The sequence below is a fragment of the Trichechus manatus genome, unplaced genomic scaffold (assembly GCF_000243295.1).
Source record: "Trichechus manatus latirostris isolate Lorelei unplaced genomic scaffold, TriManLat1.0 scaffold00095, whole genome shotgun sequence".
Lineage (NCBI taxonomy): Eukaryota > Metazoa > Chordata > Mammalia > Sirenia > Trichechidae > Trichechus > Trichechus manatus.
Window position 1 is genome coordinate 5,577,650 of NW_004444031.1, and position 13,814 is coordinate 5,591,463.

At 37.8% G+C, this 13,814-nt stretch overlaps 1 long non-coding RNA gene across 1 annotated transcript in view; it reads right to left on the minus strand.

Moving 5' to 3' along the window:
• Nucleotides 1-13,814, minus strand: part of LOC111821662 (uncharacterized) — a 24,202-nt gene that overhangs the window by 10,184 nt on the left and 204 nt on the right. The window lies entirely within an intron of this gene.

Below are 13,814 nucleotides of genomic sequence, written 5' to 3' on the forward strand. Positions count from 1 at the left end.
TCTGTTATAATCCTTTTTATTTCAGTTGGGTCTGTTGTAATGTCCCCCATTTCATTTCTTATTTGGGTTATTTGTGTCCTCTCCTGTTTCTGTTTTGTCAGTCTGTCCATTGGTTTGTCGATTTTGTTGATTCTTTCAAAGAACCAACTTTTGGTTTTGTTGATTGTTTCTACTGTTTTTTTTGTTCTCTATTTCATTTATTTCTGCTCTGATCTTTACTATTTCCTTTCTTCTGGTGGTTGTGGGCTTTTTTGCTGTTCTCTTTCTATTTGTTTGAGTTCTGTAGTTAATGTTTTGATTTTGTCCCTTTCTTCTTTTTTGATCTGTGCATCTGTTGCTATAAATTGCCCTTTGAGGACTGCCTTTGCTGTGTCCCAAAGGTTTTGGTGTGATGTGTTTTCATTCTCATTTGATTCTAGGAATTTTTTGATTCCATCTCTAATCAGAACACTTTTGATGGAAAATTTATGGTAAGGGCCTTTGCTGCCAGATTGTTTTTTCCTCTTTATTTCACTTAATATAGAATCAATTACAATGAATTGTGTTGTAAATCACTAGAAATAGGAGGTGCATGAGTGCTTAAGATCTAATGAAAGAATGGATAAGTTTTGGAAAATATCAGCCCAAAGGAGGAGAACATGACTGTTAAATGTATTTCATGGTGTTTTGTTTCTGACTGTTTATGCTAAATGACAATTCTTTTTGAAAATGAAACTGGGTTTGTTAGGGAGGGGAATGGGAAGTGAGTGATAGAATTGCTTCAAAGAACCGTGTTATTATTTTCATGATTTCAATGAAAGTTACAGACATGTTTGTTTAGGGAAATATGGTAATACAAATTGTGACAAAGGTAAAATTGAAATAACCACCTAAAAGATGTGTCTTAGTTATCTAGTGCTGCTATAACAGAAATACCACAATTAGATGGTTTTAACAAAAAGTTTATTCTGTCACAGTCTAGTAGGTTACAAGTACAAATTCAGGGCCTCAGCTCCAGGAAAGACTTTGTCTCTCTGTTGGCTCTAGAGGAAGGTCCTTATCATCAATCTTCCCCTAGACTAGGAGCTTCTCAGTGCCAGGACCCTGGGTCAAAAGGACACACTCTTCTCCTGGCATTACTTTCTTGGTGGTATGAAGTTCCCCTGTCTCTCTGCTTGCTTCTGTCTTTTATATCTCAAGAGAGATTGGCTTAAATTATAGATTAATCATGTAGACAGAGTCTACATAACCGCCGCGAATCCCATCTCATTAACATCATAGAGATAGGATTTACAGCACATAGATGATATCAGATGAAAAATGGTGGACTATTGCACAATACTGGGAATCATGACCTAGCCAAACTGGCATATTTTTGGAGGACGCAATTCAATCCATGATAAAATGCTTCTCACTTAGGGAAATACATTATTGCTGACAGGGCAAATAGCCAAAAATATACTATGAAGGTCTCCATAAAGTGAATATAATGTGCAGTTGGGCAGAGTTTACTAGGCAAGGAGGGTAAGTATTTAGAGTACTTTAGGTTTGCACTTAAAGGAGGAGTAATGGTGGGTAACCTTTTACTTTTTTGGAAGAAAGCTCTCATAGTTATGCAAATTGTTGAAAGCAATGTCATAAAATGGAGGTAGGCACAGTTCAAAAAGTCAAGTGCCTAGAATTAAATGAAACGAAAATCTTTAAGTGTAAATTTTACCCAAATGAATGAGAAGAATAAATTTAGGAGTGTAAGAAAAGAAGCTGAGCGTGATTATAATGGTAATACTTATGCTGTTGTTGTCAAGTACCATCAAGTCAGCTCAGGCTCATAGAGACCTTATGTATAACAGCATGAAATGTTTCCTGGTCCTGCGCTGTCTTCAAGATTGTTGCTATGTTTGAGTTCATTACTTTGGCTATTGTGTCAATCCATCTCATGGAGGATTTCCCTTGTTTTCGCTGATGCCCTACCAAACATGATGCCCTTTTACTTATGAATACCTGTAAGATAAATAAAATAGCTTCCCTTTATAGAAATGTGTAACTTGGAAGTCAAGAGAAGGCTCTCTGGAGTTACATTGCTTGGATGTGCACCTTGGCTCTGCCACTTTCTAGTTGGGTAAGCCTCTTGTCAAATCACTTAGCCTTTCTGAGCCTCCGTTTCCTCACTTATAAGCCCCAAACCAACCAACTCATTGCCTTTGAGTTGATTCTGACTCATAGTGACCCTATAGGACAGAGTAGAATTTCCCCACAGGGTTTCCAAGGTTGTAAATCTTTACAGAAGTAGGCTGCCACGTCTTTCTCCCCTGGAGTGGCTGGTGGGGCCGAACCACTGAACTTTCAGTTAGCAGCTGAGTACTTAATCACTGCACCACCAGTGCCCCTTCTCACCTATAAAACAAGGTTTCTTAGTCATCTAGTGCTGCTCTAACAGAAATACCACGAGTAGATGACTTTAACAAAGAGAAGTTTATTCTCTCATAGTCCAGTAGGCTACAAGTCCTAATTCAGGGTGTCAGCTCCAGGGGAACACTTTCTCCATCAGCTCTTGAGGAAAGTCTGTGTCATCAATCTTTCTTTCGTCTGGGAGTGTCTCTGAGCAGGAACCTCAGGTCCAAAGGTCACGGTCTGCTCCTGGCACTGCTTTCTTGGTGGTATGAGGTTCCCATGTGTCTCTGCTCGCTTCTCTCTTTTATATTTTAAAAGAGACTGGATTAAGACACTATCTAATCTTGTAAACCTCATCAGGAGAACCTCATCACAGTGATAGAATTTACAACACATAAGGAGATCACATATAACCTCATCGTAGTAATAGAGTTTACAACATGTAAGGAAATCACATCAGATTACACAATCATACAATACTGGGAATCATGACCTAGCTAAACTGCTGCACACGTTTTTTGGGGGACACAATTCAATCTATGACACAAGGGCACAACTGTTACCTATCTTGTAACATTGTCATAAGAATTAAAATTACAATGCCTAGCACTTAGTAAGTTATCAAAATACGTTAGTCAAGTTCTATACTAAACTCTTTACATAAATAGTAAAAAAAATACATTTTGAAATATCACCCAATGTGCTTTTGTTTCTCATAAAGTTATTTTTTGGGGGATGGTGGTAGGGATGTAAGGGGTATGCTAGTTATTTGATTATTTCATCATTAAGACTAAGTCAACAGGAAGGGTGAAGGAGATAGAAGAAATCGCCTAGAACAAAGAAGCCTTTGTTCAGTTTCAGGCTTCAAATGAAACTTTTTAGGTCTAAAGAAAAAAAAAAGTTTTCAAGAATATAGAGTGGAGTTTTTAGGAAATCCCATAGTTAAGTTTTGCCTCTTCTCTATCTAAATCTGTCCCTGCACATCTATTCAATTTCAATAAATGTCACTGTAGGCTGTCTATTTACTGAAGGCAAAAATCCTGACATCATCCTTAATTGCTCTCTTTCTTTCATTCCTCACAATAGATCTATGAGAAAGTTATGTTGACTTTATTTCCAAAACCTATCCTGAATTTGTTCACGTCTTTATAGTTCCTCTACCTCCACTTTGAATTAAAACAGTATTTTTCTCTCCAAAACTGCAAAAAAACTTTTCAGCTATTTTTGTACTCATCCTCCTCCCCAATTCATTCTCTAGGTTCACAGTTCTTAAAATAACATCCACAGTCCTCTGAGGGTCCCTGAGACTTTCAGGCTGAGAAGGTCTTTGAGGTCAAAACTATTTTTATAGTTGTACCAACATGCTATTTGCCTTTTTCACTGTGTTGACATTTGCATGGATGGTGTAAAAATAATGGTAGGTAAACAGCCGGTGCTTTATCAAAAATCAAGGCAGTGACGCTAAACTGTCATGGGGCAGTCATTGTATTTGTCATTGTATGGTCTTATTCAAAAACAATCATTTTTACTTAAAAGAACAGTAAGCAAAAAAAAAATTACTCAGACTTGGATATTTCTCTAAAATCAGTGAAATAACACTATCACTTCAAAGAAAACAACTGACTGTTTTTTTGCCAATGATAAAATTTCAGCTTGTTGAGTTTTGGTGCAGTCTCAGAGAAGAATATCTACAGTTCTCTGAATTATCTGAAAGGATTATTAAAATGCTCCTCCCTTTTCCACCTATATATGTGTATGAGACCAGATTTTTTTTTTCATAATTTCAATCCGAAAATATATTTTAATATATTTCATGCAGAAGCAAATTGACATGTATTAAAGACATGGGCAATAATGTAAAAGAATGCCAACTTTTCCACTATTTTTTGCTTTGAAATATATAGCTTCTTTCCATACCATCTGTTATTTTTGTTAATATGTAATTGTTAATCATTTTTTAAGTATATTAACATATGAACATTAAATTTCTCAGTTTTAATTTCTAATACTATAAACGTGAATAGATATAATCTATGTAAACAAAAGCTGCCTGTGGTGCTCAAAATTTTTTAAGAATTTAAAGGGGTGCTGAGACCAAAATGTTTGAGAATTGCTTCTCTAGATAATATTTAGACTTATATTTTAAAACACCAGTCCTTCCAGTGTCTTCTCATTATGTTTGGAATAAAATTTAAATATCTTCCCTGATTTACAACATCTCATACACTCTGATTACTGCAAAACTTTCTACATACTTTCCTCCTCACTAATTATACTTCAGCCAGCCTGCTCTTTCAGTTTCCCTAACATGCCAAGTTTGTTCCATCATAAAGACTTTACACAGGCAGTGTCCACTGCTTGGAATGTTCTTTTCTGGCATCTTCACCTGGTTAATCCTTCTTATGATTAATGTCACCATTATGAGGAATCTTCCTTGACTTTTCAGTGTAGTATAGCCACCCAGTCACTCTATATGTAATCGTCCTGCAAAGCACTTAATATTGTAAACTGCATAGCACTGAACAATCTGTGATTTTTTCTTGATGCACATGTTTTTAAAATTGTATAGTGTCTGTCTCCATCCACTAGAAACTTGGCTCTGTTGGAACAGGGATCCTGTCTATCTTGCTTACCACTCAATCCCTAGGGTCTAGAATAGTCCTGGTTTATGGCAGATGCTCGATAAATTTTTGATAAGTAAAAGAATGACCTTACTTATCAAAAATTTTTGATAAGTTCAAAAGTGGCTACAGAAATACATTGACAGGAAACTGCCAGGAATTCAAGCAAGATTCAGAAGAGGACGTGGAATGAGGAATATCATTGCTGATGTCAGATGGATCTTGGCTGAAAGTAGAGAATACCGGAAAGATGTTTACGTGTGTTTTATTGACTGTGCAAAGGCATTACACTGTGTGGATCATAACAAATTGTGGGTAGCATTGCAAAGAATGGTAATTCCAGAACACTTAATTGTGCTCATGAGGAAACTACATAGATCAAGATGCAGTTGTTCGAACAGAACAAGGGGATACTGCATGGTTTAAAATCAAGACAGGTATGTGTCAGTGTTGTATACTTTCACCATAATTATTCAGTCTGTATGCTGAGAAAATAATCCAAGAAGCTGGCTATATGAAGAAGAACAGGGCATCAGGATTGGAGGAAGACTCATTAACAATCTGCATTATGCAGATGACACAACCTTGCTTGCTGAGAGTGAAGAGGACTTTAAGCACTCACTGATGAAGATCAAAGACCACAGCCTTCAGTCTGGATTACACTTCAACATAAAGAAAACTAAAACTTCACAACTGGACCAAAAAGCAACATCATGATAAATGGAGAAAAGATTGAAGTTATCAAGGATTTCATTTTACTTGGATCCACAATCAACACTCATGGAAGCAGCAGTCAAGAAATCAAACGACACATTGTGTCGGGCAAATGTGCTACAGAAAACCCCTTTAAAGAGTTAAAAAGTAAGGATGTTACCTTGAAGACTATGGTGTGCCTGACCCAAGCCATGGTGTTTTCAATCGCCTCATATGCATGTGAAAGCTGGACACTGAATAAGGAAGACAGAAGAAGAATTGATATCTTTGAATTATGATGTTGGCAAAGAATATTGAATATATCATGGACTACCAAAAGGTCGAACAAATCTGTCTTGGAAGAAGTACAGCCAAAATGCACCTTAGAAGAGAGGATGGGTAAACTACATCTCACATACTTTGAACATGTTATCTGAAAGGATCAGTCCCTGGAGAAGGACATTATGCTTGGTAAAGTAGAAGGTCAGTGAAAAAGAGGAAGACCCTCAGTGAGATGGATTGACACAGTGGCTGCAACAATGGGCTCAAGCATAACACTGATTGTGAGGATGGCGCAGGATGGGGCAGTGTTTCGTTCTGTAGTACTATGAGTCAGAACCTACTCGATGGCACCTAGCAACAACAACAGCAAAAGAATGACCACTTGGAAGACTGGCTACATCAAATAAGAGAACAGAACAAATTTCAGGACAGCTCAGGAAACTTATGTTTGGCTGAGGAGAGCAAGAAAGAAAAGTTTTGATACACAGTTCCCTGATTCTTATGTCGGAATCTGAATACTGAAGTAAAAGGTGGCTGGAATGAACCAGAAGATTTGTGGGAAACTACAAACAATAGTGCTGTGCTGTGAGCCTTTTTTTTTTTTAATTTATTATTTTTGGCAAACTTCTCAAAAAATTCTTGTCTTTGCTGTGGTGCTGAGTTCAAAATGGCACAGGATTAGTAAAGTAGCAATTGATGAAGGAGGTGATTGGGACCAAGGACAAGTTCACAAAATGTGTACCCCATTAGGTGGTATGGGGAAACCAGCTGAGAATTTCTGAACCCTCAGATGGTGCTCAGAAGTGCCCAGATAATTAATAGGATGGAAGAGTCTAGAGTTGGGTTGAGGGAGCTGCAGACGTGGGATTCCAGGACCAAAGTTTTAAGAAGATTCGTGATTTGTCAGTTGTACATGTCAGGATTACAAAAAAATATCCAGCCCAAAGAACCATGAAACAGACTCTAGTACAGCTTACCCAGGGAGCAGACATAAGCCAGATACTAAAATTCTTCAAGGCGAAAGCTGGCCCCAGTGCTTTGTTTGACTCTTTCGTGTTCTTGTACGCATATAGTTTTTGGCTCCAGTAATCTTTTCTTTCTTCCCCCAATTGTGGATTAATAAGAGAGTTTTTAATTTTTATTTAGTATTTGTTTTGTTTTCATTGTAAGGATTGGTCCACACTGATAAAAACAGAAGTAGAAGACAACTATTTATGAAATTTAGCTCTGACAGTAAGTCTATGTCACGCTAGGTGAAGGTGAAATTATGTAAGATAGTATCAGACCAGGAATGAAGAAACATATATATTAGTAGACATACAGAAGAATTGAGCAACATACTCAAGTGCTTAAAGAATAAAATTGCTTCTTCATCTAATGGTCTCGTTTATGAACAAAGATTTTTAAAGATTTTATAGAAAAAGTTTCCCTGCTGATTTAAGTGATGTATGGGAAGAAGATGAAATTACCAGCACAGTGATACAAGGCATGTTATTGGTGGCATTTATGATAGGAAGGGGAGGACATCCAAACTGTAGCCTCTGACATTATTTAGTATTGATTTAAAAAATGTCTACAAAAGCTCTGCTACAGAGGTTGACAAGAATAGCAGAGGTCAAGATTCACCAATCACAATGTTATATTACAAAGGGCTAGAAAATCGCCAATCATTGTTGAACTTTAGGGAAACAAAAATATGAAGGAAGTTTAGAACAATTTTTCTGCTCTTTAGATAAATATTGCATTTTTAATAAAATAAATTGAGATTATTTTTCTTATAATTATGCAAAGATATGCTTTTCCAGGAGGAATCTACTGGAAAATGGACTAATATATTAGGTTTAAAATTCAATTCACATGTTTAGAGAAGGGAATGAGGAAAGAATTTAAAATAATGAGGGGATGAAAACAGGGTGCCAACATAATCCCTTAGAACATCTAAGATCAGAGCCTCCTTTCCACAAACAAAAACATATTCAGTTGAAGATGAAAATCTGTCAGCAGTGATTTTTAGACAGAGTCGAGTAGCTCAGTTTGCTAAAATCTCCTCCTACGAAATCAAATCTATCATTAGAATATAGATAGATGGATAGCTAGGTGGATACACACACACACACAGAGATTATAGATACAGATGCATATCAGAGAATTCGAACTGAGAGTAAAGAAATTGTTTAAATGGGAGAAAAACTAAAATTCAAGAACAGTGAGTAAGTAAGTGAAGTATTTTGTGTCGTGAAAAATGTTGCACACTTTTTGGCAATGAAGAAGTGTTTTCAAAAGTGGGAAACAAATACCAAAAGATGAATACTCTAAAAGGTTGAGTTTGGAAGTTTTCACCAGAAACCTGAAGAAGACAGTCATGCATTTACTGGTCCTTATTTTATTTTGTATCAGTTGAAGAGCAGTTTCCACAGAGAGCATTGATAATACAGCTAACGAGTTCCTTTTGATTATCTTATGGATAAAAATAGATACATGAAAGTGAGGTACCTTGTATTTCTTATGAAGACTATATAGATCATAGAAAACTGTTTTATCTTGTAATACTTTTTTGTTCACATGAAGAAGACAAAAGATGAGGTGAATTGTTAGGTAGGGAAGCTTCAAATTCCACTGCTCACATGGAGAAACTATGGGGAAGGGCGTAGTCTACTGAGAGATTTTTTTATAATATAAAGGGACGACCTATGAAAAGGACATTTCAGATTGGAAGATAAAGGTCAAGAGCCTGGGAGAAATAACCTAGAAATAATATTAGACAAATGTCAGCATTCTGTTGAAATAAATGCAGTGAGGATGAAGTGAAGAGATGAGGATGTAAGAGAGGAAGCACTGCAGCATTTTAGGTCTGTGGCAGAGTGTTTTCCCTAAAATATTGCTACTTAAATCCAAAAATGAAGAACTAAACTCAGCAGCATTTCACTCATAACGAATAAAGTAGAGCCATAAATATCTTAAGGGCACAGATATAACCTCCATAGTTTGATTCAGTATTAGAATTTGTCATTTATCACTTGATATAATAATACCTTCCAGATGGATTCAGAAACCATTTTCATTTTGAAAATTTAATAAAGCATTTAAGAATTTTCCTCAATTATGTCTTAACTTGACCTTTGAAACCGAGAATTACATAACGTATTTTAAGTGTCTTTTTCAGTGTTATCCTCTTGCTTATGAAAATGCATTCATTTAACTCAAATCCCTCTAGTGCACACGTTGCATTGCTAAATAATTTTACGATATGAGCTGAGATCCATCATATATTTAGAGTACCTACATAATATATTTTCATGAATTGGAAGCTTTTAAAATATTATGATGATAGCAAATCCCTGTGACTTCTCTTGTTCCATATAACGCCCAAGAGGCATATGTTCTGAGAAATGGATCATTTATGAAAGAACACAATTAAATTTATATTTAACAAAACCAACAACAGAGAAAGAGTTTTTAGAGTAAACTTGAAATCCCTTAGATTTTTGTCCCAGGCCCTTCATGATGCTGTTGTTTTGCCTTCCTTTGATTTCATCTCCTGCCACTAGACTATGCCTTCTCTAAGCTACTCTCATACCAAATACGTGCAGCTCTTTGTAAGCCATCTTCTCTTCTGTGCTTGTGCTCTTGGTATTGCTCTTCTCTACCTAGAACACAACTACCACTATCTTGAAATTGCATAACTATGTGTGCACATTCAGAAGAGTTGCCACAACAAAGATTAAACATGTGATTTTCTTTTCTTTAGTGAGAGAAATTATTGATTTTATCACAGAATAAACAAGCACAGAAAATCACCTTAAAATTATATAAGATTGCATCTTGGAAGAGTAGCACCCTTTGCCAGTTTGACTCAGGTTCAATTCTCGGCCAATTCACCTCATGTGCAGCCACCACTAGTCTGCTAATAAAGGCTATCGTGTTGCTATGATGCTTAATAGGTTTTAGGAGAGCTTCCAGCCTAAGACAGACTAAGAAAAAGGGCCTGGTGATGTATTTACAAAAATCAGCCAGTGAAAATCCAATGGGACAATGGTCCAATCCACTACCAATCATGAGGATGGTATGGAACTGGGTACAGTCTTCTTCTGTTGTGCATGGGGTCACCATGAGTTGGGGGCTGACTTGACGACAGCTAACAACAACAATAAATACCCTTTGGCACTAAGGAAGAAAAAATTCCAGAGTACAGATGGAGAGGTGCCAATTGTTGTAGAAGCATGGATCAGTCTGACTCAGAATGGGTTTACTGGTTCTGCAAAGAGAAGACACTGTAACTAGTCATGACTTAGTGGTATTGAGACCTTCTTATCCCACATAGATTGGCTTACATGAGAACTAAACTGAAACAGATGACAGTGCTCAGAACTAAAGAGATGTGAACTGGAGTTGTCTTTACAGAGCTCAGTGCTTGCAAATTATCTTTTCCTTAAGAAACACTGCACACTATGGGTTTGACTTTACCCGAATTTGGTCTTTGTCTTTGGTTCCTGAGAGATAACCTCTAAAACCTTGGAATTTCTGCAGTGATTTGTGCCTTTGATGAGGACTCCAGACCATACATGAGGGTTGATGCTCATGAGGTGCCACTTGAGCAGGCCAGAAAGGTCACCCTGTGACATCAGTTGACCTCAGAGGAAAGTGGCTGATTCAATCAATCATACTTACATAATGAAACCCCAATAAAGGCTCTGGACACTGAAGTTCCATGGGCTTTCTGGTTGGTGATATACATCAGTGCACAGAAGGGGTAGGTTTGTGTCTTTTTTTTGGAAATGGAAGCTCTGTGTTGGGAATCCTCCCAGACCTCACTTCATGCACTTCTTCATTTATATATTTTTTTGCTTTAATAAAGTTGTAATTGTAAATATAGCACTTCCTATGAGTCATTGTAGTGAATTTATTGACCCAAGGGAGTAGTGAAAGACAGCAGGTCAGAAGTGAGAGGAAGACTGGGGACACCTGAGATTACAGTTGATATCCTGAGGGGTAGAGGGAACCCTTGAGTTTGTAGCCAGCAGGTCAGAAGTGAGGGTATCATGGGCAGCTGGTAGGGCTGATGTCTGAGGTCTTGGGCGGAATTGGCAGTCTGCAGGCCTGTGCCCTTTCAATTTGTGAGATGTGGCCTAGCTGTTTTGCTAGAATCAGAGGAAGAAGTACTGATTTACTCAGTTGGTGTTAGCAGTGAGCAGAATAGATTGCATTGATTTGGTTTCCTAAACACTGTGCACTATTTCTTCCCCTCAAACTGTGTAGAAGGACAGTCTAGTTATATACCTAAGCCCTAGATGACCTATCGGTACATGCTCCAAGAGGGCCAGAGTCTTTCACTCCAAGCCTTGTCCCATAGGTCAAACATAGTGCTGCCTGACACACAACATACTTTAAACAAATATTTTAAAGGTTATAATAAAAAATATTGTAGTTTTTTAAAAAACTTTATAGTGACACATAATTTTGTATAAAATCAGCTATGAACTGGTTATGATGTTAAACACTACAGAAATGGCTTAAAGAATTTTGAGAAGGACAGAGGAAGTTATAGTGCTTTGAATAGATAAGAAATCTATATGTTTTTGTTAGGATGGAAAAAAAAGACTGTAAGATTGAGTGAGAAAAAATAAGCAAAGGCTTTGGAAAATACAAGGTAGTTCAGAGCTCGGCTGCTAAGCGAAAGGTCAGCATTTCAAACCCACCAGCCACTCTGTGGGAGAAAGATGTGGCAGTCGGCTTCTATAAAGAGTACAGCCTTGGAAACCATATGGGGCAGTTCTACTCTATCATATCGAGTTGCTATGACTGGAATTAACAGGATGGCAACGAGTTTGGTTTTTGCTTTGGAAAGTACAGAGGAAATTTACTCTTCAGTAGAGAGTCACTGACTCCTGGCAGGTGTGGCAGACCTTTCCTGGGGACCCCTTCAAGGCCTTTCTTCACTGCTAAGCCTCAGGTTCACATCTCGGATCTCAGTGAGCAACTTTTGTTTTTCATTCTTGTCTTGAGTTAGAATATATAGTACTGGGACCCATGCTGTGTCTGTGTCTGTTAAAATGGTCTCCAGAGTTAAGGTGAAAACTTCCCTGGTCCCTATATAATAATGTTGAAATTTACCTGTCCCGTGATACTGAAAAACACTGATGGTTAAAAAAATCCCCCCAACATTTGTGTTCAGGAAAATAGCTTATGGCAAATAACCATCCTCCCTATATGATTTAGCTAAGTCTCACAGGTGCCCCTTTTTTACCTATGGCAAAGCCAGACACCAAAAACAAACCCGTTGCTGTCGCGTTGATTCCAACTCATAGCGACCCTGTAGGACAGAGTAAAACTGTCCCATAAGGTTTCCAAGGCTGTAATCTTTACGGAAGCAGACTGCCACATCTTTTACTCGCAGAGGGGCTGGTGAGTTCAAACTGCTGACCTTGGAGCTGACAATTAAACACTTAACCACAGACCCTCAAAACTCTCATTCCTTGCCTCATACATGAGTAACTGGATTGCTTGTCCCCACTGATCAATAGGAAACAAAATGTTTGTTAGCCAAATTTTGGTTAATCTTCTCTCCTTTCCCCAAGTCCCTGAACTTTCGTCCACCCTCAGCCTGAGTCAACACAACACACCACCCTTCTTTACGGGCACCTCCTAGAGAATATATTGGCCTCAGCGTAAAACATTCTGATTTACTATTCAGTGATGTCACCGCTGATCCCACTTCCCCACACCTAGGTTTTTCTAGCTTTGCTTACTCTCAGTCTTTATAAAGGAAACATGGTTTTTTCCCCAACTCTTGGAGATGCTTGCAGATAGATGTTAATGTAGAGTGTTCTCCCTATAGCAGTATCCTCTGCCTTCACTATTAGTCACCTTCCCTCCCCTCTTTTTCTTTCTGAATAAAGCTTTTCCTTATCAAAGTCTAGATTGTTTTTTGGACACCTACTTCTTTGCATCTTTTTTTAAAAATAATCTCAGATAAGTTTTTGAAAGAGAAATAAATGAGTTTGTCTTATTTATCATGGAAGCAGCTCGAGTGATATTGGGACGCTGTGTGCCTTGACATTAAATTAGATGGTTTCCAACAACCTTGTACTAAATCAGCTACGCATGTCTCCAGGGCTCTAGATTTCTCTTCTCTAGATACATGACCTATTTTGAGTTTCTTAGACACAGGTCAAGCCAATAGCCACTGGGAAACTGCTTCACAAGCCCTTGTGTAACTGGGACTTGCATATTCTGCCAGGTGGCCTGAGCAACCAATTGAGTAAGATTCCAAGACAGTCATCAGGACTAAGGCTAGGGTGGGATATTCTGTTGGTTAAATTAAATCAAAATTATTCACTAATAGGTCATTTTTTCAGGGGTATTAGTAGGGAAGTAAGGGAAGAGTAAGGAGCCCTGGTAGTGCAATGGTGAAGTCCTCAGCTGCTAATCAAAATGTTGGTGGTTCAAATCCTCCAGTCTCTCCTTGGGGAAAAATACCTGGCAATCTGTTCCCATAAAGATTTCAGCCTAGGAAATCCTATGAAGGAGTTCTACTCTGTCCTATAAGGTTTATATGAGTCAGAACAGAATCAACCCAGTGGCACACAACAACAATTAACAAGGAAGGAGTGACATACGGTGTCTTAGACTGAGTTCTCTAGAGAAGCAAAACCAGTGAAACATATATATATATATATACACACACACATATGGAGCCCTGGTGTCATAGAGGTTAAGAGCTCGAGAGCTCAGCTGCTAACCAAATGGTCAGCAGTTCAAATCCACCAGCTGCTCCTTGGAAACCCTATGGGGAAGTTCTACTCTGTGCTATAGGGTTGCTATGAGTCAAAATCGACTCAATGGCAATGG